We start from the raw sequence: 25,052 nt of genomic DNA, 5'->3' as shown, positions 1-25,052 counted from the left end.
GAGGGTGAATATTTGATTTGTTCTGCATTTCGTCCATCATCTGTTGTTTTTGCATTTGTTGCCCCAAGTGGGAAGGGTATGCCCAGGCATGGGTCCCGTGCTTGCTGTGCCACAAGATTCAAGCTAGCTTAGCTGATAGAGGGTAATGCTCTGAAACCGGTCCCAGAATGCTTGTTTCTGGTCCAGGGTGGACCTGACATGGCCTGTCACTTTGAGCTGTATTGTTCCAATGGTCAAGACTGAGTTGTATATGGCTGGGTCCAAACTGGAATGACATAGCATGGCAAACAAATAAATTGATGGATTAAACCCAGATCAATGACTGGGGGTGAATGTTTGATTTGTTCTACATTCTGTCCATCATCTGTTGTTTTTGCATTTGTTGCCCCAAGTAGGAATGGTATGCCATATGTGGGTCCCGTGCTTGCTATACCATCAGATTCAAGCTAGCCTGGTTGATGAAGTGTGATACCCTGAGACCGGTCCCAAGATGCTTATTTCTGGCCCAGGGAGGCCTTGCAGTTAGGGCTAGACTGTTCCGATGGGGAACAGGTTCAAGACAGCTTTTCATATGGCTGGGTGCAAACTGGAATGGCATGGCAAACAACAAAACAGATGAATTTAACCCAGATCTGTGACTATGGGTGAGTGTTTGAGTTGTTCTATATTCCGTCCATCATCTGTTGTTTTTGTTGCCCCAAGTGGGAAGGGTATGCCCAGACGTGGGTCCCGTGCTTGCTGTACCATCAGATTCAAGCTAGCCTGGATGATGAAGGATGATACCTTGAAACCAGTCCCAGAATGCTTGTTTCTGGTACATGGAGGACCAGGCCTGGCAATTCGGGCTGGACTGTTCCCATGGGGAACAGGGTCAGGACTAATTTGCATATGACTGGGTCCAAACTGGAGTGGCATTGCAAGCAAGACAACTGATGTATTAAACCCAGATCTGGGGGTGAATATTTGATTTGTTCTGCATTCCGTCCATCATCTGTTGTTTTTGCACTTTCTAAAAAGTGGTATTTCTAAAATAGCAATATAAAATCCAACTTCACCAATAAGTAGGATTTTGTATTACCATTCTGGCCATACTAAAAATGACTTGTCTACCACTTTCAGATCAGAATCAACCATTCAAAAAGAATATGAGGCCAGACCTAGCACTAGCCAATGAAAGGAGCTGGCCTCACAATAGTGGAAAATGAAATTAGGAGTTTTTCCACTACCAGAACATATAAAACACACCTGTATATGTCCTGCCTTTTACCTACATAGCTCCCTGCCCTATGGGTTAACCAGGGCTTTCCTTAGGGGTGACATATGTAGAAAAGGGGAAATTTAAGGCTTGGCATGTAATTCTAAATGCCAAGTCGAAGTGGCAGTGAAACTGCACTCACATGCCTTGCAATGGCAAGTCTGAGACATGTCTATGGGGCTACTTATGTGGGTGGCACAATCATTGCTGCAGGCCCACCAGTAACATTTAAGTTACAGGCCCTGGGCACATGTAGTGCACTTTAGTAGGGACTTACAAGCAAATTAAATATGCCCATTGGGTCTGAGCCAATGTTACCATGTTTGTAGGGAGATAGCACATGCACTATATCACTGGTTAGCAGTGGTAAGTGTTCAGAGTACTAAATCCAAAAAAAATGAGGTCAGAAAAAGAGAAGGACGAAGGCAAAATGTTTGGGGGTGACCCTGCAGAGGGGCCATTTCCAACAACATTCAAATAAGTGGTAATGTTCTGATTAGGAATAGGTAAATATTCTATGTTTATTGCCTGACAAATAGTAATTTAAAACCCTCTTTAATGGTAAAGTTGGATTTTAAGTGTGCATCAGATTGAATTCTTGTAGGAGGCTGGCCTGGCTTATAGTGGGTACCCTGTGGTACTTACACCCTGTGCCATGTCCAGCTTAGGCTGATAGAGGTAGCTATAGCAGAGCAGAGCAGCTTAGGCTGAACTAGGAGACATGCAAAGCTACTACTATACCACTTAGATCATATGCACAATATCATAAGAAAACACAATACACAGAGTTACTAAAAATAAAGGTACTTTATTTTTATGACTATATGCCACAAGTATCTCAGTGAGTACCCTCAGTAAGAAGGTAAGTAATATACACAAGTTATATGTACACAAACCAAAACTAGGTAAGTAAGAGTCAGAAAAGTAATGCAAACAGTGTAGAATTACAATAGGTTGCAATAGGCAGACATAGGTCTAGGGGCAACACAAACCATATACTCCAAAAGTGGAATGTGAATCACAAATGGACGCCAGACCTATGGGAGCTTGTAGAGGGTCACTGGGACTGTAAGATACCCCACCCCAAGACCCTGAAAAGTAGGAGTAAAGTACACCTACTACCCCAGAAGAGCACAACAGTAGTGATAGGGGGATTCTGCAAGAACCACAAACACCAGCAGTGCACTGAAAATGGATTCCTGGACCTGAGGACTTGCAAAGCAAGGGTACCAAGTCCAATAGTTGCGACTTTGTCCAGGGGGGGCAGGAGCCGAGAAAACCCCAGATGAAGGTGCAAGAAAGCTGCCTCCAGATGGAAGAAACTTGGAGTTCTGCAAGAAAGAAGAGGACTAGGAAATTCTTCTTTGGAAGGAAGATGTCCCACATTGCGATGAAGCTTACAAAGGTATTCCCATGCAGAAATACCGCAAACAAGCCTTACTAGCTGCAAGGGTCGCGGTTGAGGTTTTTGGGTGCTGCTGAGGACCAGGAAGGACCAGGATGTCGCCACTTGGAGGAGGAGACAGAAGGGGCGCTCAGCAACTCAGAGAGCCCTCACAGAAGCAGTCAGTACCCGCAGAAGTACCTGAACAGGCACTTGGAAGATTTGTGAACTGGAGTCCACGCAGAGTTACAAAAGAGGGTCCCACGACACTGGAGGCCAACTTAGCGGGTTGAGCACTGCAGGACGGAGTGCTGGGGACCCAGGCTAGGCTGTGCTCGAAGGAAATCCTGGAAAAGTTCACAGAAGCCGTAGCAGCTGCAAATCACGCAGTACACAGGTTTGCAGTCTAGTGTGGGGAGGCAAGGACTTACGTCCACCAAACTTGGACTGAAGAGTCACTGGACCATGGGAGTCACTAGGATAGAGTTCCTGTGTTCCAGGGACCACGCTTGTGAGGATGAGAGGGGACCCAGAGGACTGGTGATGCAGTCTTTTGGTGCCTTCGTTAGCAGGGGGACGATTCCGTCGACCCACAGGAGATTTCTTCTGAGCTTCTGATGCATGGTGAAGGCAGGCTACCCCCAGAGCATGCACCACCAGGAAACAGTCGAGAAAGCCGGCAGGATGAGGCGCTACAATGTTGCTGGTAGTCGTCTTGCTTCTTTGTTGTGGTTTTGCAGGTGTCCTGGAGCGGTCAGCGGTCGATACTTGGTAGAATTCGAAGAGGGAGATGCAGAGGAACTCTGGTGAGCTCTTGCATTCGTTATCTGAAGAATTCCCCAAAGCAGAGACCCTAAATAGCCAGAAAAGGAGGTTTGGCTACCAAGAAAGGAGGATTGGCTACCAAGAGAGGTAAGAGCCTATCAGAGGGGGTCTCTGAGGTCACCTGCTGGCACCGGCCACTCAGAGCAGTCCAGTGTGCCCCCAACACTTCTGTTTCCAAGATGGCAGAGGTCTGGGACACACTGGAGGAGCTCTGGGCACCTCCCCTGGGAGGTACTGGACAGGGGAGTAGTCACTCCCCTTTCTTTTGTCCAGTTTCACGCCAGAGCAGTGCTGGGGGATCCCTGAACAAGTGTAGACTGGCTTATGCAGAGCTGGGCACCATCTGTGCCCATCAAAGCATTTCCAGAGGCTGGGGGAGGCTATTCCTCCCCAGCCCTTCACACCTCTTTCCAAAGGGAGAGGGTATAACACCCTCTCTCAGAGGAAATCCTTTGTTTTGCCTTCCAGGGCCAGGGCTGCCTGGACCCCAGGATGTCAGAAACCTGTCTGAGGGGTTGGCAGCAGCAACAGCTGAAGTGGAAACCCCAGAAAGGCAGTTTGGCAATACCCGGGTTCTGTGTTAGAGACCCAGGGATCATGGAATTGTCCCCCCCATGTTACATGGCCATGTTCGGAGTTACCATTGTGACGCTACACATAGGTAGTGACCTATGTATAGTGCACACGTGTAATGGTGTCCCCACACTCACAAAGTCCAGGGAATTTGCCCTGAACAATGTAGGGGGCACCTTGGCTAGTGCCAGGGTGCCCACACACTAAGTAACTTGCCACCCAACCTTCACTAAGTGAAGGTTAGACATAGGTGACTTATAAGTTACTTATGTGCAGTGTAAAATGGCTGTGAAATAACATGGATGTTATTTCACGCAGGCTGCAGTGGCAGGCCTGTGTAAAAATTGTCTGAGCTCCCTATGGGTGGCAAAAGAAATGCTGCAGCCCATAGGGATCTCTTGGAACCCCAATACCCTGGGTACCTAAGTACCATATACAAGGGAATTATATGGGTGTACCAGTGTGCCAATGAGAATTGGCAAATTTTTTCACTAGCCTGCAGTGACAAATTTAAAAAGCAGAGAGCGCATAAACACTGAGGTTCTGGTTAGCAGAGCCTCAGTGATACAGTTAGGCACCACACAGAGAACACATACAGGGCACATACTATGAGCACTGGGGCCCTGCCTGGCAGGGTCCCAGTGACACAAGGACTAATACAACATTTTGAAATATGGGGGTAACATGCCAGGCAAGATGGTACTTTCCTACAATTCTTCCTGCTGGTTTTATCAGAAGTGGTTGGAACACGTGCCATCTGGACTGAAAAAAGCTGATTCACGTGTGCCAGTCCATGGTTAAGCGGAATTCATAAGCTTTCATTGCTGCAAGTGCCAGAGACTGCGTTATTGCTTTCCCGTCTGATGCATCACTGCACCTACGCTTGCTATTGTATAAGCTGAGGATTACCTATATTGTTCCCAGGAGTCCCAGTCCAATGTTTGTTGGAGGGTCTGGGTGTTATATTTCCTTGACTTCCCTTGTCCTAAGGAGGCCTTGAAATGTTTATGCCAAAATGTTTTGACTTGCTTTTGAAGGAGTCCCACGAGGAGAAGCTTTTTAGATTTGTTTAGCAATAGGAATATTGGCAGGCATTTGGCCCTATATCCCCTTTATGAAAGGACTACCTTCAGGTGTTCTGGGCATTTGAAGTGTTTTGAACAGTCCCCTCACCCTTGTAAAAATGAAGGAAGCAAAAAGGAAGTAATGGAACAATATACATATTATTATTTATTTATTTTTTATTCATTTGGTTGATCAGAATTTTCCAGGATGTATTTTTCTGATTTGATGACTGTTACAGGAATACAGACACTGTATGATATACTTACGTGAATGATTTTCTATGATTTAAATAATGCATATCCAGTGATAATTGATTGCATCTTTAATGGTGTAAATATTTTAATCTTTCCACGCTTCACATTTTCCATGTATTCGAAGCCCAAGGACTGTGGGGTTATTGGAGCAAACCCTTTATGTTCTGTGGTTATTACATTTAATAAGTGCTAACTTTTCAATGGGAATAGATAAATATTTCATGTTTGGTGTCTGATAAATTGTAATATAAAAGCCTCTTTAAAGGTAAAGTTGGATTTTAAGTTACAATTTTGAAAATGGCGCTTTTAGAAAGGTGCCATTTTCCTGCCCTAACAATCTGGTGTCTGCAGCCTTTTCCTGGGTCACATGACTGGGTGTAGTTGGCAGTTGGACTTTGTTTATTCCTCCCAGACAGTCACACATTAGAGGTATTAGGTGTGCTTGGATGGGTGATCACTGGCAGGATGGGGGGCTGACCAGGGCAAAGACCCACTGGTAACTGAATAGTCTGTGCTCTGTCTCCACACAAGGGACTTGTCACCACTGCATTGTTCATACAGTCAGCCTGGGGCCAGGGCAGGGGAGTGAGAAAACACCAAGCACTTCAAAGGGAATTCTTTAGAAACCATGGGGCATATTTATACTCGGTTTGCGCTGAATTAGCGCCTTTTGTTTTACGCTAATTCAAGTTATGGAGTTAACGGGTTTTCTGGAATATGCAAACCTACCTTGCGTCAATGAGATGCAAAGTAGGTGTTTCCGTGCAGAATATGACGCTATGGCCCTTGCGCCATATTTATCCCCTGTGCTAAAATCATGCATGAGAGGATGGGGTCACCTTACATAATGGCACTAAGCATATTTAACGCCTGGGTCAGGTAAAGCGTCAGGGGACCTGTGATCCTATTTACATGGTCAGAGACCATGGAAAGAGCCCACAGGTGCCCTTCACTGGCCCCAGGGACACCCACACCAGGAAGGCACCTAAGGATGGGGGGACCACATCCCAGGTAAGTAAAGGTAAGTAGGGGTTAGTATTTTTTTTAAACAATTTTTAAGCGCCATAGGGGGGCATAACTTGGGCCCCCTACAGGGCACTGTGCCCAATGGCCATGCCCAGGGCACATAAGTCCCCCTGGGCATGGTCATTGGGCTGGGGGCATGGCTCCTGTCTTTACAAAGACAGGAGTAATGTCCATTGGGTTTTAACATAAAAAAATGATGCTAGTCTGGTTAGAGGCCTTTTTCTGCCTCTGCCCGTAGTAGCGTCATCCTTTGAAGCTAAGCCCCCTCTGCCCCCTACACCTCCCCCACTCAGCTAGCGTAATTTATAATGACGCTAACCGGGCCTTCCCGCCGGTTAGCGCCATTCCATAAATATGGTGCCCAGCCTGTGTATTTCAGAGGACTGGTTTGCTGCACCTCGAAGGACTGCTTTGCTGCCTGAGGCCTGCCTTGAACCCTCAGATGCCTACCCTGCTGTATGAGCCCTGTGCCACTGCTGAACCCAGGGCTACTGGAGTGATCCAACGACTAGTTGGCAGACTTCCTGATCAGAGTCTCAGGGGCAGAAGAGGCTCCACCCATCTTGAATCCACATGTAGAGCCAGCCTAAGTGAGTCCTAACCTCCCAAGTGGTGCCCCTTGACCCTGTGTTGCTAAGGGTGCCCATGTAGCGAAAATCCAAATCTTTGGAAAACCTTTTGCTAAAAACTGCTCTGAGATCAAAGACGAGACCGGGACCTACCTGCTCATCTATCTGACTAAGGCGCATCGCCAGTCAACCTGACATCATGGGAGCTCCTGCTACAGTATTCTCCCCTTCAACAAATTCTGTTCGGTGGTCCTGCACCAAAGGTGTATCCAGTCTTGTGGAACTCTTGTCGGCTACAATCTCTAGCCTCATCCCGCTGGAGATTTCAGACCAAATGTGGAAATCTTCACTGCAACTTTGCCCATTGGTTCCCCGCCGATGGGGCCTCCTTCTTGACATGGCCAGGAACCTTGCCTCACTGAACTTGGCACTCTCGGAAATTTTTTCCTGAAAGTTCTTTTAAATTTGGTGGAAACGGCCAACCGGGCCCAACACACTTTTTGTATTCAACTCATGCTATATCTTGTTCACTCATATTTTTTTACATTGACCCAGTCTCGCATGACTAGATGGCTAAGGTTGTCATTTTGATCTTTTGGGCACTAATTTTTACCTTAAACTTCAAAAATCCATACCTCTGGTCCACTAATTGGATTTTTGTGGTTTGCTGTCACAAAACCCATTCAAATATACTCTATTTTTCTGACTTGTGGGATTTTTCTTGTGTTGTGTTTTCACTTTATTACTATTTGTGTGCTGTATCAATACTTTACACGTTGCCTCTAAGTGAAGCCTGACTGCTTTTGTGCCAAGTTACCAGAGAGTAAAGCACAGGTTAATTTAGTATATTTTACAGGGATTGTAGCTGTTTCTCGAGCAGGGTTAACAAAGCCCACTCAACCAGCAACCCATTTTCTCACAGCTACCTACAACAAACACTTCCTGTTAGTGATCTTAACCTTCCATCAAGTAGGGACAGTTCAGCCCAGACTGCAAAGCCAGGACCCCTACGGATGGAAAGACAAGCAACCTCAGAACAGACCAGACCAGAGCACATATGGGCACATTTCTGAAGGAGTTGAGTCTCCCTTGCACCACGCAACAGGGTGCAAGAGAGGCGCAACTCTTATCTTGGTTATATCAAGCCAGGCATGTAACACAGCGTAGCACAAATTGCTTTGTTGCATTAGTCTGCTGAGGGAAGGCATTCCATGGGTGGAGCATGCGTGTTCCACTGCATCCACCAATGGATTTTGGCGCATTCCCAGATTTACCACTAATGGTAGACTTGGGAATGAGTCAAAATCCTACACCTTCCAGGTGAGATGGAGCAGAGGAGAAATATCTTTATTTTTACTTGTTAGTTCCTCCTTCCATGTTTGCTGTGTTCTGCAGCACGCATATAAAAAGAAAAATACCTCTCAAGGTTGGTTTTGCTCAGAAAGGTTCGTCTTCTTGCACAAAAACTATCCTGCTTACAATGCGGGTGTTAGACCTGGCATCCTTGGCGTGGTCTCCCCGCTCTTTATTGCCTCTGCATTGCATGTTTTGACTGTGTGCTGGACTCTGTTGTTGCTGTTTTTGGTACTCTGGGCACTTTACCACTGCTGACCAGTGCTAAAGTGCAAGTGCTCCTGTGTAAATTGCATTTGTCATTGGCTTTTCCATGATTGATATATTTGATTTACTAATAATCCCTTCATAAGGTGCACTAGAAGTGCTCAGAGACTGTAAATCAGATGCTACTAGTGAGCCTGCAGCACTGGTTGTGCCAACCACGAGTAGCCCGGTAAACATGTCTTACACCTGCCACTGCAATGTCTGTGTCTGCAGTTTTAACCTGCCAATATGACCTGGCAAGTGTACCCACTTGCCAGGCCCAAACCTTCCCTTTTTATACATGTAAGGCACCCCTAAACTGGGCCCTAGGTAGCCCCATGGGCAGGGTGCAGTATATGATAAAGGTGAGACATGTAGCAATGTGTTTTACATGAAACACTGCCAAATTCATTTTTTTGCGGTTGCGAGGCCTATCTCTCTCATAGGTTAACATAGGCGGCTGCAGTTAAATATCTTTCATTTTTCCTTTGGGAGCAGATAGAGATCTGGAGTATGGGGTCTCTGAATTCACAATTTAAAAAAATGCATCTGTTGGTAAAGTTGTTTTTTAAATTGCCTCTTTGAAAATACCACTTTTAGAAAGTGTGCATTTTCTTACTTACACCATTCTGTGACTCTGCCTGCTTGTGTATTCTTTGTCTGGGTCAGACTGACAGTTCAGCTGTTTGTTAATCTCCACTAGACAGTGACACAAAGGGAGCTGGGGTGTAGCCTGCATATCCTCAGGTGCCATCTGGGCTAGTGTGGCGGGAGGAGTGGTTGCTTATATCTGAATGGGCTGTGCCTGCCCTCACACAATGTAGTCTCCTACCTCCTGGTGTGAGTCTGGAGCCAGGCCTGGGAAGGCAGGATCTTGTGAACAACAGAGACTTTCCTTGGAGGTTTGCTTACTTCAAAGGCAGAAAGGGGTATAAGTCTTGGACCCAAAAGCCCAGATTTTCAGATTACTTATGGAACCAAAAGAAACTTCTGCCAAGGAGAAGAGCTGAAGAGCGGGAGGAGTAGTACTGCCCCTTTGCCTGTGACTCTGCTTTGCTGGGTTGGCTTGCAGTTGCTGCTTCTGCCTAGAACAGGACAAAGACTGGACTTTGAGGTATATTCCTGCTTGTGAAAATTCTCCAAGGGCTTGGATTGAGCTTGTGTCCTGGTTTGAAGCCTCAGGGCCATCAAAGACTTCCTCTGCCAGCCTTTGGACTCTCTGTTGAGACTCCTGCCATGCCAAGTGGTGCCCTATCCAGTCCCATGGTCCTTGAAAGGTGAAGCTTGTAGAAAAAGGACTGAAATCCAGGCACAGGAAGCCGTGCAGGGAAAATGTCGGCGTACCACCTGCAATGCGGCTGTAAAGATGATGAGCCTCCCATCTTGTGGCTGAAATCAACGCACTACCTGCATCACGGCTCGGAAATCAACGCATCACCTGAATTGCGGTGGAAGGAACAACATAACACCCGCTTGAGGCTGCTGAAAATAATGCAAACCCCATGCAGTGTGGTTTTTCACCACTGCACGGCCGAATTTCACATGCGTCATCGCTGGGCATCAAAATCATAGTGAACCTACATGGATCTGAGGTGCCCTGTCTGGATATTGACACATCGCTCTCTTACGGTGGAGAAAAATGACGCATTGCCTACCTGATTGGAGAAAAAACGACACAAGGACTCACTTGCGAGTAAGGAATCAACGCATCGCTGACTTTTCCAATGCATGCTCACCTGTGAGACTTTATTTTTTACGCAAACCAGGTACTTTCTGTAAAAACATTTCCATTGTCTTCTATGAAGTAAGACTCTTAATTTTAAAATTAATATGACTTGTGTATGTTGGATTTTTGTTGTTTTGATCTTGTTTGATTTAAATAAATATGCCTATTTTCCTAAACTGGTGTGGTGTACTTTTTGTAGTGTCTTCACTGTATTACTGTGTGTGTTGGTGCAAATACTTTACACATTGCCTTTAAGATAAGCCTGATTGCTTGTGCAAGCTGCCAAGGGGTTGAGCAGGGGTTATCTAAGTGTGTCTCTCCATTGCCCCGACTAGAGTGAAGGTCCCTGCTCGGACAGAGTACTGACTGACAACCAGAGACCCCATTTCTAACATCAGGCATCCTTGCATGTACAACGTTAAATACAGGGCATTCCTGCCCTCTTTTGAACAAACAGTGCAGCAAGGTGACTTGTTGCATTGCCCCTGCTCTGCTGTGTGATGTCTTATTAAATATGCCCCTCAGTGTATCTACTGAAATAAAGAACAAGGTGATGGAAAGAAAGCTTAAATTAATCTGTGCCATTGGTAATATCTCCAGGCAGCATTCCAGTCAGTTTGTTTACCCACTGTGCCACTTTAAACAGTGGCCAGCCATTTGCAAGTCTGTCTCTAATGGACTAGTCCGAACTGGCCGGCCAGGCATGGATGAGCCCTGAGGCACATGGAGCACATTGCCCCCGTCTGGGCACACCAGCCACATTCAGAGCGTCGAATACTAGTGATGGAGCTAATGCTATGGGGACTAATTGAGTCAGCGGTCGCTTGGGGTATAGATGGGGGTTGGAGCCCTATTCACTGAAGTTGCATTACTTCTCTTACGAAAAAGAATCTATCTCCGTCACAAAAACATGGTTTTATGAAGTTCTGTTGATCATAAGGAAGCCCTTTTCACTGGTTACAGTGTAACATCGTATTCGGCGTTCCATGTTCCAATCTTATTCTATTCCAAGACGATAAATCACTTCCTAGCAACAAACCCACTATCTATCTTTAACTTTTTTGCATTTTTTCTTGGATCGCTCTGGGCTTTACTAACGTGTAATTTGAAATGTTTAAACAGGAATGTTCTTTCTCCCACATAAAATATGTGGGCTCCTCAAGTAAAGAGACTTGGGCCATTAAGAGGAAATACCGCATTTGTCGTGTAAATGTCTGAGTGCATGCCACAGAAATTGAGTAAATGTTCTGAAATATCAAAAACAAAACGCATTTCAGTTAAACTAAAACCTACCTTCACAGACACTCAGTAGCAGTCTTTTTGACGAGTGTTCCAGAGAGTTCCACGGCAAGTCCTGGTTTTATATACTGCACGCACACAATAACACCTTTGAAATTCCTCTCTCCAGGGAAATCTGCAGTAAGTTTTATTTTTAAAGCTTACTTTTTGTGGCTTGACATCAGGAACTGAGGCACATTGCCTATAAAATGCATAAAGGCTATTGTAATTGTAATTGTAATTGTATTTATATAGCTCCTGCTACCCCTTACAAGACGTTGAAGCGCTTTTCGCTGAGTAGTAACCTACTCCAGAACCCATGGAGCATTAGTGGTGGATTAGTAGAGGAAAATACAAGTTCTTAGTGGGAGTGGTGAACATGTGAGCCTGATAGCTAGAAGAAGATAAAGGATGGATAGAGGTGGAAAGTCCTTGGAAAGGGTTGTTTTGGGGTTCATAGGAATAAAGATGTTTGGGATGAATCAGAGACTCGAAGTAGTGGATATATGAATAAAGGAATACGGTGGGTCATATAGTAGTGGTTTGGGGAGGTTTGGAAAACATAGTTGCTATTTTGTCTCTGCAGTGGGAGGAAAATATGTAAGTATGTCAAAACCTAATCATACATGATGTGTATACATGCATAGAGACTTTATCATGGTACACATGCAAAATAATCAGGAGATATAACATTGTACATAGTCTCATATATACATGCATGGATTAATATTTACCAAGTCAGGATTTCCATTTTTGATGTCAAATATGTTTTTCTTTTTTTATAATTTTTATTTATTTTTTCTCAAATGTATATTTGTACCCCAATATTTCAAAAGTGAAGCACATATACATACAGTTGCTATAATATTATTTACACATGGTGACAGATGTGTTGTGTAATGTTTACATTTCCAAATTGTTTTGAAGAGAAAACTATTTTGTTTTTCAAAGCAAATTCAGGTGATGTAAGTGTCCGAAATCCATGTTAGTCAAATACAAATAAACCCTGTAGAGTGTATTTGTCAAACATTTCTGCCAGTCTAGCAAATACCTCTTACTGGAATGTCTTGTTTTGCAACTCCAGCAAACACTAAAATCCATTATTCAAACTAAAAACTATCTGTGTTATCCAAACTAAAATCTTAATCCAAGCGGCACAGTTATGCCATGTCGTGCCAGAGTACCTCTCAATAAACAAGCATTGACAAAGCTAGCAGGAATCGGCTCCGTCAAGTTATTGGCTTAATCAATGTGTTTTTACCAATTGAAGGATGCCAGTGGGCATGGGTCACTAGGGAGCAGGGGTGAGGGACGAGAGCATGGGGAAGGCAGGAAACACATGCAGTCCAATGGAGTGCTGCAAATAAAATAAAAAGTGCCCTCAAGTAAGAAGTGGAAGGATACAGCTCATCTAATCAGAACACTGTGAGGCCAGAATCCTCTGGGGAAGCATAAACAAGAGGATAGGGAAGAAAGCCACTGAATCAAGCCCCTCTTATTTGCAATTTGATGAGACTCCAAAAAGGCACTTTGGCGGACAGACAGACTTTTGTGACTTGCAAAATACCTTTAGTACATTGTGACCTGTACTGTTGTGGTAGCAATGCCATAGGCTCCCCTATATGAATATTGTACCTGCCCACTTCCGATCCCATGAATAAACTCATCTTTCTCTGTGGCTTCTTCCACCTCAACTGTCTTGTCATCTACTTTTCCATGCAGCTAATGTCCGTGCCAGCACGGCTAATGTGTGAGAGAGAGGGGATGTCTTGTAGAATTTTGTCTTCATGCCTCCCTCTGTTGTTCATGGTGCCACAACGTCTACGTTTTTTTTTCTCCATTTACTTTCCTTGAATCTCTACATGTGATAATCTTCTACCACATCTATGCTGTTTTCTCTGTTCTCATCACTTGCTCTTCCTGGGCATTTTATAGTTCATATCACCATTTAAACATATAGGGCCTGATTACAACTTTGCGGAGGGGGTGTCCCAAATGTGGCGGATATCCCACCCACTGTATTACGAGTTCCATAGGATATAATGGGCTTGTAATACGGTGGGCGGGATATCCGTCACATTTGGGACAGATTAACCCCCTCCGCCAAAGTTGTAATCAGGCCCGTCCTGTCACATACCCCTGCCATCATGAGGGTTCTCAAGCAGGATGTCCTTATTGATCAGATGGCTCTTTGCTGCTCTTAAGTCCAAGGTAGTAGGAGAAGGGGGTGGGCAGAAATGGACCTGACATTGGAGAGGCTGTCCATGCTTGCCTAAGGGTCAGTGTTGCCTTAACTTGTAAAATGATTAGTGCCGGTGCCCAAAGCAATGCTCGCAAACCTGTGGCTGGGACAATTTTATGTGAGCGTGCCAAATAACAAGACTCTTTAGTCCTCAATCAACTCCATGCCTATTTAATCCTCTCTCAGACTTTCCATGTCCCTTTTTCTTACTTTTAAGGTGCCTTCTTTCTTCCTTAGTCCCTTTTGTGTGTTACACTCTTGCTCTGACTCAAAGTCTGATGGAGGGAAAATAAGTGCTTGTCCCCAAAAATGAGTGTTAATGTCCCCAACGGCAGTCAACAGCTCAAATTAAGCACTAGCTCATTGCAACATAAGGATGGATTATGCAGAGCACACTGGCCTTGAATGAAAGTGCAATGAAGACCATTCATTGATTGTTTGTAAAATCTAAAGCAACACCCCTGCAATATGTTTGTATTTTGATATGTGAGGAAAATGATATATAACAAGACGTGTTTTGACCACCTGATTTCCCAGGCAGAGAAGAATTACAACCAATACCACTGGTTGCCACTTACGTCAGGAGACAAATCATAACTTTAGACTTTTATGTAAAATGTACTCTCTGCCAGAATCCCTTGCTAATCGACTAAAGTTTCAACTAGTTAGGAACAAGCCATTAAAATGTTCACCCACCATCGAGCCGTGATCCTGGGTAGAAGAGTTTGCTTTCACTTGCAAGCAGTTAAAGAAAAAAATTTGGCCCTGCACTGAACTGGACCTGCCTAATGGACTGAACCAAATCATTTCAGGTGTGGGTGACATTTCATGGCACATGGTACAGTGACCACCTTGATGTTGTCAGCTTCTCAAGTGCATTTGAAATAGCGTACCTCAATCATCAACTCCATTGACTTTCGCAGACTGGGATCACTGGTACAGCTATGCAGATGGGGCGTTGTCTACTGCCCTTACATTAGCTGATGCTGGTTAGTATGTGCAAGAAAGGACCAAAGCCCATAAGCAGCCTTTCTGGTTCAACTCAATCTGAATGTGGCTGCTGGTAGTGTGCCTGTTATTACTGTTGGAACCTATTGGAAATATTCTGTGAAGAGTGAAGGGAACACTTGCTTGCAACAGCCAGTGCCTCCAAGGTGTCCAACCTGAAGTAGTCTTATCAGATTAATCTTATGTAGAATGTCAGTATTGATTTATATAGTCCTTTTTATTCAATCTTAATATTTGAATATATATATATATATATATATATATATATATATATATATATATATATATATATTCATTCAACCAAAGCCATCAAAAAATGCCGAACTCTATCGAGAGGGTGCTACCTATAAGTGATGATGGAATCACGAAAATAAACATAGCAACAAAGTTTAGGAGCACTCACGGGTCAGTAAGTTCATTAATTTCACCCACAGACGCGTTTCAGCACCAACTGCCTTTTTCAATGTGATTGGCGAAAATTAGATCTGTTTTTGCACTTCCTTTTATTTGAAAATATCATGACCAAAGAAAGCGGACTTTCATCCAAGGTGCCTGCATAATTATAACTTAAATAGTTTATTCATTCAACATTCCAAGATAGTTCTTCCTCCAGCATATTACTTAACAATTGCGGCATGATTCCTTATATTATGCTTTCATTTCTTGTACTCCAATGAAGTGCTGTTACATATTTGTCTAATTATCACTTCCCTCGCTCTGCTGCTACTGCCAACATCATGTCCGTGAAGCTCCAAGTATGTACTCGAGACTCCCCATTTAGTAATGGTATGACTTTGTGTCAAACGGGCACCATATTCCAACGGCAAGCAGCGGTTCCGGCATTTAATTAATTTCCATTCAACCAAAGCCATCAAAAAATAAGATCTATCACATTGAAAAAGGCAGTTGGTGCTGAAATGCGTCTGTGGGAGAAATTAATGAACTTACTTACTCGTGAGTGCTCATAAACCTTGTTGTTATATATATTCACTAATAAAAACAAAGTTTACATGGTCGTTATACTTAGGCTTACATTTTAAACTTACCAAGTCATAGAAATTCACCTGTTATAATTATAGTTATCTCAAATAATAACTACAACTCATGTCCTAAGGTAACTTGCACCCCTACTAATGTGAGGCTAACTATAAAGTCCCTGTAATCTGTGATTTTTTTAAGTGGATTTCTATGTTTTTTTAATTCTATTTCCTAACTATTATGTTCCTGTAACCTTTGTTTTTTTCAGTGAATTTCTATGTTTTTTTTTTTACGTATAGTCATTTTCATTACTACGTTAATCCAACCGCTGCTGGGAATGGTTCTGGCCATGCACCGCGGTGGTTGGCCCTGCGGCAACCCCCTATAACCACCCACCCTTGCGCCGCACACGGCTAAAGGCCAACCATCCCTGTGAGAGAGAGAGAAAGTGAGAGATTGAGAGAGAGGGTCATTTGGGCTTTGATGAATTATGTACTTAGAATGAGATATTGCCGGACAAATTGAAAAGAAAAATCTTTTTGTCAATTAAAAAGAGTGAGATCACCTTTCAGTATGTAACTTAAATATCTATAGTTGAATAGAAACTAAAGTAGACAATGACCATGTATTGACCTAGATTACATCCCTTAACCTTTCATGTGCATGTTTGAGCCTTTAACCACTAGTTTACAGGTGAATCATAACTGTGGGGTGTCCAGACTTAGCTTTGACATTCAACGCACAGATTTTTTGTGAAAAAGACTTCAATGTTCCACCACTACAAATGTTAAACACTGAAAAATAAACAGATACACTGCCAAGCGATACTAGGATTTGAACTTTCAGCCTGCTGAGTGAAAGCACAGGACCTTGACTATTAGGCCAGAAGCGACTCTGTTCTGCTCTGCATCCCAACATTAGCATAACATGGGCACCAAACATCTTGCTGGTCTGACTCTGGGAAGCCATTGCATGGATAGACCATTGCAATGACAATCTCTCTTTCTTCCATCCCATTATGGGAAGGAAGAGAGAGAGTGACAGGTCCGCGGGGGAGAACCTCAAATACTCTACAGTCATAGCCGACACACCACATCCTGTGGGAGCTGGCATTGCTCCCAGAAGCAGGGAGCTGCTTTAAATAGCAGCTCCCTGCTTTTGGGAGCAATGATTTCATCTGTTTCCCTGCACGCACGGGTATTAGAGACAGTTTGCAGGCACACTGTTCTAAGAGCAGGAAAATGCCAACTGCCTAAAAGTGGCATTTTCAAAATGGTAATAATAAATCAGACTTTACCATTAAAGAGGATTTGACATTACAACTCCGTAGGTGCTAAACATGACAGGTCTACTCCTTCTCAATCAGGAATTACAACTTATTAAATATAATAAGGGATCTCAAGTACTAACCTATGAGAGGGTTAGGCCTCACAGTAGTGAAAAATGAATTTGGGAGTTTCTCACTACTAGAACATGGAAAGCTTAAACGTATAGGTCATGCCTTTTAATTACATAGCACCCTGCCCTCTGGGCTATTTAGGGCCAAGTAGACATGGTAGTGGAACACAGCACATCCAGGCCTTGCAGTGGCAGGTTTGAGGAATCTTTTAAAGTGCAACTTAAGTGAGTGACAGAATAAGTGTTGCAGGCCCACTAGTAGCATTTAATTTACAGCCCTGTGCACAGGTAGTGCACTTTACTAGGGACTTAAAGGTGAATCAAATGTGCCAAGTCTGGATACATCAATCAAAGCATGTTTTAGGGAAGAAACAAATACACTTTAGGACTGGTCTACAGTGGTAAAGTGCTCAGAGTCCTAAAGCAAACACAAATGAGGTCAGAAAAAGAGGAGTAGGAGGGTAAAAAGGTTGGGGTGACCCTTCAGAGAGGGACATTTTCCAACAGTGAGTTTTTTTCTAATGAGAAATAATGCATAACTTACAAGTAGCTCAGTTAGTGTGACCAGGCCTTAGCTTGAACTGACAGCTACTCACAATTGAAGAATAATAATGCACAATTTTGCTTTGTTGAAGAAGCAATATCCAGGATGTTTCATTATTCTATAATCTCCCAAGCTTTCCTGCCAATGGTCTTGTGTATGCCATTCATAAGCTGAACAGACTAGTGTGTTGCTATGTTACATAAAATGACAATTCATTTTCTTAATTAGTTAGGCATAACCTAGCCAATGAGATGCAATAGTCGTATCTTGAAATGTCTTGTTTAATAAATTGTTAATAAATTGTTGAATGATTCACAAGTCACAACATTGCTACTTCAACCCTGTCATGCCATAGCAAGCAATTAAATGAGTGTGGCCTCTGCACCCTGAAACATCATATATACTGCAGTATTTTGGAGATCTGCAAATATTGTGGCTTACTTACTGGGGAGCAGACTCTATGTTAGTCTAGCTATTTGCTTTATATTAGTTTAGAACGTTTAGATTTGTTTATGCGATGATCTTACATTGGTCCGCTTGCAGATTATTACTTTGTCTATTTTGAATTGGCAGCCAATCAGATCTCAGCATGAGATTGGGACGGTCAACTGAGCCTTTACATCCTTATATATACTTTTTCTTTCTTTAAAAGAAACTCTTTTTTTCTTTATTAGAAACTCACTCACAAACTGTGCACCCTGTCCTTATTCTCCTCCACTCACCCTGCAATTACCCTGTAGTCACACACCATGTTACTTGCACTCATACAACTCATACTTTGCCCTCACCCACTGTTCACCTCATGCATTCACCCTGAACTCAACCTACTCTGACACTGCACACATCCCTTATTATACTCAAATGCTTCTAAACACCACTCACAGCTCTATCCTGGCTCTCCCACTTCTCACCTTGCACATTCCAACAACTCCTAACCTGCATTCACACCCCTTACCCTACAGAATCAAATTACTCACCCTACTCCCGCACACTGATCTCTATGCACACAAACCATTCACCCTCTGTTCATGCACTTCTTCCCCTGACCACTTGCACATCTTCCAGTCTGTACTAAGACACTGCCAGCCCTGCCTAGTCACCACTCAACCTGCACTCTGATATCAATCACCCTTCAAAAACCACTTATCCTGCAACAGGACACCCTTACCTTTGTACTTACTCATACATCTCTCACCCAGCACCTATTCACTGATCAACCGTTCATCATCCACTCTGCACTCACCCACCACTCACAAAACACTCACCTACAGTTCACACTGCATTCATAAACCACTCACCCCTCACTCAGAAATCACTCACCTTGTTCTCACACACAGGGCCTGTAGGAAAGTACCCCTTTTCTTGGCATGGTTACCCCCTTTTATGCCTGATGTCAGTGTTTATGACTGTGTTCACTGGGATCCTGCTAACCAGGACTCCAGTGATTATGCTCTCTCTCCCTAAACTCTTTATTTAATCCTACAATTGGCATACTGGTACCCCCATGTAAGCCCCTAGTATATGGTACCTAGGTACCCAGGGCATTGGAGTTCCAGGCGTTTCCTATGGGCTACAGCAGTTATTCTGCCACCCAGAGGGAGCCCATGCATACAGTTCTGCAGGACTGCCATTGCAGACTGCATGAACCGGCTGTATGCAAATGTTTTCACTATAGGTCACTATACCAGGTGCAGTGCCTATGGTAGGCCCTCTCAGCCCAGAGGGCAGGGTACGGTTCCTGTGTGTGAGGGCACCCCTGCACCAGCAGAGGTACCCCCTCAATCTCCAGACCCACTTTCCTGTTTTTTGTGAGTGCAGGGATGCCATTTTAGGCATGTACTGGATATAGGTCACTACCTATGTCCAGCTACATAATGGTAACTCCGAACCTAGGCATGTTTGGTATCAACCATGTTAGAATCATACCCCAATACTTTTGCAAATATTGGCTGTATGATTCCAAACACTCTGGGGGCTCCTTAGAGGACCCCCAACATTGCTACTACAGCCTTCAGGGGTTTTCTAGGCAGCCCAAGCTGCTGGCACCTCACAGACAGGTTTTTGCCCTCCTGTTACTTGAACATCTCAATCCCAGGAAGGCAGAACAAAGGATTTCCTTTGGGAGAGGGGTGTTATACCCTTTCCCTTTGGAAATAGGTGTTACATGGCTTGGGAGGGGTAGCCTCCCCAAGCCACTGGTATGCTCTGAAGGGCACATTTGGTGCCCACCATGCATAAACCATTCTACACCAGTTCAGGGACTTCCAGTCCCTGCTCTGGCATGAAAATGGACAATGGAAAGGGGAGTGACCACTCCCCTGTCAATCACCATCCCAGAGGTTGTGCCCAGAGCTCCTCAAGGGGGGGTCCCTGTGTCCCGCTATCTTGAATCCAAGGTTGGCAGGGACGTCTGGGAGCATCTGAGTGGCCAGGCCAGGCAGGTGATGTCAGAGTCCCCTCCTAATAGGTAGTCACCCAGCTAGGTGACCAATCCCCCTTTCAGGGCTATTTAGGTTCTCCCCTTTGGGTGGTTCCTCAGATTCAACTTGCAAGATTCCATCAGGATTACTCTGCATCCCTTACTTCAGCTTCTGACCAAAGAAACTGCATGTGGACGCTCCAGGACCTGACAATCTGCAACAAAGACTCTGCCTGCAACATTGTTTCTCCAGCTCCTTTCAGCTTTTGCAACATTTCCTTGGTCATGCATCCTCTGAGGACAGCCTGTCTTCAGTCTGCACAGGAAAAAAGAAGGAATCTCCCTTGGTGTGAAGGAGTCACTCTCCTAGATCTGCAGGCAGGAACAGCAATGACGACCGGCTGCATGGATCCCTTCTCCTGCTGAGCTGTGTGGGTCCTGCAACATGGGTGGTGGTTGGAAGTGGTTCAGATGGTCCTTTCTACCAGCTGTCCAAAATGGGTAGAGGTAAGCCCTTGCCTTCCCACCCAGGACAGTACCCCTGTGCACTGTTTCCTTTGCAGCTGCCAAGGCTTGTTGGCACTTCTTCTAAGGGGTCTTCAGTCTTTGTTAAGCTCCAACCCCCAGCACTCCTTCCTATGACACACAGCTCCCTGAGTAACTCTCCTGTGGCGTGGAACTCCTTTTTGTAGTGCTTCATGTGTTCCATTTTCACCTTCTGTGTCCCCATACTGTGGGACTCCTGTGTGAGCTGCCTGTGCTTCTGTGGGCTCTCTGTGACGCTGAGGGCCACTTCTGACTTCCCCTTCTGGGTGGAGTCCTCCTGGGCCTTGCTGGTCCCAGACGCACCACTTTCCCCAATGGTGAGTTTTGCCTGTGCCAAGGCTTTTTGATGGAATGAGGACATGTACACCCTACTGCAGTCTTCCTTCCTGCGTGGGACATCACCTACATCCTCCAGGAACTCGACTCCTACTCCGACTCCAGGGCTGCAGTGCTGACTTTAGTTCTTCACCATCGACCAACTCCTGTATCCTCAGCATGGTGGGTAGGGGCTCCTGCCCCCCCACTGGACTCTGCTTTGTCTTCTGGACTTGGTCCCCTCTTTCTACAGGTCGTCCTCTTCAGGAATCCACTGTTGGTTTCTTGCAGTCATCTCTGGGTTTTGCAATTCTCTTCTTTTCTTCTAAGTGGGTGTTCTGGGGAAATTCTAGTAATTTACTCTTGCTTTTTTGGTTGCTGGGGGGTGTTGTGGTACTTACCTTTGTGCTTCCCTGGTACTCCCAGTGACCCTCTACACACTCCACTTACCTGGGTGGGGGTGACACTCTCACATACCTGGGCAAGAGTGTGACATTCCATTTTTTTTGTATATGGTTTGAGCTCCCCCTAGATCCACTATTCTCTGTTGTGTTTTACACTATTTGCACTGTTTTCTAACTATTCTTATGCCTATTTATGACAACTAGTGCATATAACATGTATTAGTTGCCTCCTAAGGGAGTATTGCATCTATAGTACATTTGGTGTTGTGCTACCATAGTAAAGTGCCTTTATTTTTGTAACACTGAGTGTATTTTTTCATGTGTGTAAGTTCTGTGTGACTACAGTGGTATTGCATGAGCTTTGCATGTCTCCTAGATAAGTCTTGGCTCCTCATCCACAGCTACCTCTAAAGCTCCTGGCTTCTAGACACTGCCTACACTTCACTAATAGGGGATACCTGGACCTGGTATTAGGTGTAAGTACCTTAGGTACCCACTACACACCAGCCCAGCTTCCTACAGGGCCTGGTTCACAAAGGGCCTCTGCAGTTGCAGCGAAGGCCACATAGTTGTGGTGGGGTCCCACACTTGTGGGGGGACCTCTGTATTGCAGTTTCACATTGCGGAGGTCCCACCATGGGTGCTGGACCTACGCCGTGACAGTGGAGGCCGTTTGTGAATGAGGCCCACAATTCTTATACCTCTGGCATAGAGGGGGTGGATTGGAGTGCATGTAGTGGAGTAGAGTGTCTAGAGTAGAGTGGCATAGAGTAGAGTAGAGATGCGTAGAGTGGAGGGATGTAGAATGGAGAAACATATAGTGGAGGGGCCTAGAGCAGATTAGAGTGTTGTAGAGTGGAGTGGTGTAGAGTAAAGTACAGTGTCATGGAGTGGCATAGAGTGTTTTAGAGTTTGAAGCTGAATAGAGTTCTCAATTTTGTTGAGTTTAACTGGATGGTTAAGTCACTTAACGTTCAATGAAACCACTTTCAGGTTTTCAGTGAGAGGTGTTTTAGTCATCATGTAAGAATATTTGAGTTATTAGGGGATTTATGGACATTGGACTTATGTGGCTGTACAATAATTCTGTTGTCACAAGAGATTGCAGTGTTCTGGAGGGCATAATGCTTGTACATTCGTATTCACATGGCATAATATTACAAAATGTCTACTCCTATCAAATGGCATTGGGACAGCCTGTTGGCAGTGTGGTAGAGATATGAGTAAAATGTTCTGGTTCAAAAAAATCCAAGACTTGGTGTGGAAAACAAATGGATATAAATCAAATATTTAAAGGAAACAGACATAAAACAATCCAAAAAGCCCACTCTACACTGCCTTTACCACCCCCCTCCCAACACAAATCTAAGAATGTAATTGGAGGAGACGGCAGAGAGCCGCCAACCCAATGGCTGTGGGCTTGTCAGGATAATTCCAAAACGGGCGTTGAGACATAAACAACTGATACATGTGATTGAGATTATGAGCAGATGTATGTGAACAGTGGACAGGTCTAATCACCAGCATCAGCTAATACAAAGAATGAGTGATCCCCTGGTAGTTACATGAGGATTTAGATGTAGATATTATGGAGGAATAAGCAACACAGTGAGTAGGACTATTAACAGCAGAACTTGAATACAGCACAAAACAATGCACGTAATATACCTTAAATGTAAAGCACAATTCACTATCAAGAAACATCAACCTATTCTGGGGTCGTATCCTAATAGGCAATTATATTCAGGTTCAGCAGCAGCACCAGAACCAGACTAACTAGAAATGCTCACTATTGATTTTGATTGATGGAGCTGACTTTGTACCTCACCTCGATAGAGCCAGTCAGTGCACATCCACGGTGGCCATTTTGGGAGTTGGCCCACTTGTGCTCACTAAACTGTTTATGTCACTTTTTTAATGTGGGTACGACCCACCTCGAGACTAGGGTACCTTAACATGTACCTCTTAATTTACTTTATCAGTCCATACCACCTAGGTCCATTACGCTGTGTAGGATATCACCGGAAATCGTCATTGAGGAGCGGCAGGATTAGGCTGCCATCTGCCTCAACGTCCAAGCCAACCTGCTACTTTTTACCCCCAGGCACCCCTTTTCCTTTCCAGAAATAAGGTACTTTTGTGTGACTAAACATTTACTATCATGAACGTCTGAAGAGTTTCACATAACTGTTAGTATGGCTCTGCTTTTAGACATAAAAACATTCTTGTTTTTGGTATATTTAAGTCTGGTTTCACATAATCAGGTCTTATTACTTTTATTTTTAGTTATGAAAAGTAAACCTTTCACCAATCTTTTAAACAATCTGAGCATATTGACAGCACTGTTTGGGTATTATATTGATTAAAAATATGAAACTTTTTTGAATAGTTTAATCTTTTCTTTTAAATAATTCACAACTTCTTCTGTGAACATTAAGGGGCATATTTATACTTGTTTTGCGCCGAGTTCGTGTCATTTGTTTTACGCAAATTCGGTGCAAAACTAACTCCATATTTATACTTTGGCGCTATACCCGTCTAGCGCCAAATTTATGGAGTTAAAGTCAGTTTTTGGACATGGAAACCAACTTTGCGTCAATGAGATGCAAAGTAGGCGTTCCCGTGCAAAAAAGGACTCTATGGCTGTAGCGCCATATTTATCCCCCTGTGCTAAAATCACACATAGGAGGGAGAGGGGTCACAAGTGGTGCAAAGCTCGCTTTGCACCATTTTTCAACTCCTGGGTCAGGGCAGGCGTTAGGGGACTTGTGGACCTATTTCCATGGTGGAACACCATAGGTGCCCTCTCCAGGCCCCAGGGACACCCACACCCACACCAGAGGGACAGCAGAGGATGGGGGACATCATCCTAGGTTAGTTTAGGTAAGTACAGGGAAGTATTTTTTTTTTTAAGTGCCATTGGGGGCCCTGAAATGGGCCCCCATACATGGCCCTGGGTGCAATGGCCATGCCCAAAGGACCCTGGTCCCCTGTGCTGGCCGTTGGGGTGGTGGGCATGACTCCTGTCTTTTATAAGACTGGAGTCATGTGGTATGGATGGTTCTGCTTCAGAAAATGACTCTAGGCAGGTTAGAGTCATTTATTTTACTCTAACTTGCCTAATGTCATTTTTTGGTGCAAAACCCCCTTCTTCCACACCGCCAGCCCCGCCCGACTAATGTCATTTTTTTACACTAGCCTACCCTTTGCACCAGCTTGCACCATTTCATAAATTTGGTGCACGGCTGGTGCACAGAAATGGTGCAAGCCGGTGCTAAACTTTTTTGTGCAAAACTGTTGGTTCAGTTTTGCACCAAAAAGTATAAATCAGGGCCTGAAATTGCTTCATTTTGTCTGAGGTATGCATATCTCACATTGTTGACTAATCATTCAATCTCCAGAAAAAGACAAGTGGTAATTCAAAATCATTGTAAAGAACAGGTAAAAGTAATTTGAGTGGGCTTCTCTTTTCAGCTTTTGTCGGCTGATTTGCAAAAATGTAAATCAGTAAAATTAAAGTTAAGATGTACTGTATATTTTGTGATATTCTTTAGAGAAGCTATATCATGACAGAAAACCTTTAAAAGAACATTACATTTTAAATGAATACCAGAGAAATAATATGCAGTACAATATCTTTCTAC

This window comes from Pleurodeles waltl, chromosome 7 (assembly GCF_031143425.1).
Source record: "Pleurodeles waltl isolate 20211129_DDA chromosome 7, aPleWal1.hap1.20221129, whole genome shotgun sequence".
NCBI classification, from domain to species: domain Eukaryota; kingdom Metazoa; phylum Chordata; class Amphibia; order Caudata; family Salamandridae; genus Pleurodeles; species Pleurodeles waltl.
This window is presented reverse-complemented; position numbering follows the sequence as displayed.